Genomic DNA, 1,903 nt, shown 5'->3' on the forward strand with positions numbered 1-1,903 from the left:
ATGAATTCTCCTGTGCATAATAAGATGTGATGATTGATCGAAGGCCTTCCCACATGCTTCACATGCAAAAGGTTTCGCTACTGAATTTATAATCATATGGTCTTGATGGAGTAACCCTTGACTCACACTTTGTTCTTGGCAATGACTTTTCTGGGGATTCTGTCCACTGTGGTTTTCTAAGGGAACACCACAGTGCTGAGAACATGGGGAGGCTCCCCCACATTCCTTACACGTAGATGGGTTCTGCTCACGGTGACTGTGGTTGACGGTATGTTGCTGTGAGGGACTCAATATAAACAGTGCTCCTCTCCCTAGCAGCTGCCGCACTGGGGATTTTGTGCCTGTGAACTGAGAATAACACACTCCAAGGAACTTTTTCCAGGAGAGGGCTTCTTCTGAATGAGGTAGCTCTCAGCATTCTGATCACCCTCAGAAAACATCCCGCCTGTCTCAGAGTCCTCAGGGGGCTGAGGGCAGGATTGCTCACTCAAGACGTTGTCATACAGTGCAGGATCAGAGACATTCCACTCGGGGTGGCAGCTTTCCTGTAGAACAGAGGATTCTAAATATTGACTTATTCACTGAGTCTTTCTGTCAAAAAACAGAGCCCTTCAGCTGTGGTTTCACACATATGCACCACACAAATGCAATTACCGACATATGAATTGTCTTACTATAGACTAACTTCATGTTACTGTAAGTTGGACGCACAAAATTGATGGATGCAGAGTCAGTAAATGCTGTGACTTCCCCCCCTTTAAATTAATGAAGGAATACAACTGGAAACAATTCGTTCTATAGAAAACGGACGCATCCATTTCCAGAGAAAATGAAATACAACCTCATGTGGGTTTTGTTAAGGCTTAATGTGGAACCTGTGATGCAGGGGTGAAGACAACGCTGCATCGTCACACAGCTGAAACAGACCACGTGGCCATTGCAAAGCTCTCACCACAAGTGATGCCTTTCAGGATCAATGACATATTTTGTTCTTTAACTTTTGTAATTTCTATTTATTGGGGGTTGTGTGGGTGGAGGGGCACACCATGCAGTGACTAGGATGAGTTCTGTGCGTCTATGGTGTCTATAAGGCGTGCTGGGTAAGGACCGTCCATCCCTGTGCAAAGCAAGTATATTTCTCACTGCACCATCTCTAGGGCGCACAAATTAGCTTTCTAAACAACTACCACTGTCAAACAAATCAAAACTCACAGTATTTTTCTGCATAGTTGATTTCAGCACCTAATAAAGCTAAGGGTCCTCTACTCCAAGCATCAGGCTTTGGAATTCCTCCCTGCCATTCTCAGGCTTCCACCTCAACAATCACATACTTGGTCCATTTCTGCTGGCATAATAATATTTATTCTCAATTAGCGAATCTTACCAACTCACTCGTACTTGCTGACCCCATTACCAAATCAAAGTGCTGTAATGCCAAATCCTGAAGTCGTGGTTTCAGTTCTGACACTGAACAAAACATGCACTTCAAGCACTTGTCCAAAAATGTAGCAAAATGATGCCATGTAGTTAAGAGTACATCTCTGTGGTTCTCAAAGTACAAAGAGTCCCACACTAAATAAAAGATTTGGATAGTCGAAAACTGTGAGGACCTTGGCAATTCTACACTAGGTTTTGTTTTTGTTTTCGAGCAGACCTGGTAATGTTCGGGGGACCAGGTTATTGAACAAATTATTGAACAGGTCACCTTCGGGCACTGCAAGACACTCCCTGCTGTACTATCGTTAAGATCCAAACTAGCTCTGTTATGGTATTACTTATTCGAAAGCCATGGAAGCAAATTACAGGATCATTCTGTGACTGACAGTCCAGGGGAATGAAGAACAGCGTGAGTGCGGCACAGACCCAAGGATCCAGGAGACCAAGGCCCCGGTCTCAGCAGCAT

The sequence above is a fragment of the Sorex fumeus genome, unplaced genomic scaffold (genome assembly GCF_029834395.1).
Source record: "Sorex fumeus unplaced genomic scaffold, SorFum_2.1 ptg000019l, whole genome shotgun sequence".
Classification (NCBI taxonomy): domain Eukaryota; kingdom Metazoa; phylum Chordata; class Mammalia; order Eulipotyphla; family Soricidae; genus Sorex; species Sorex fumeus.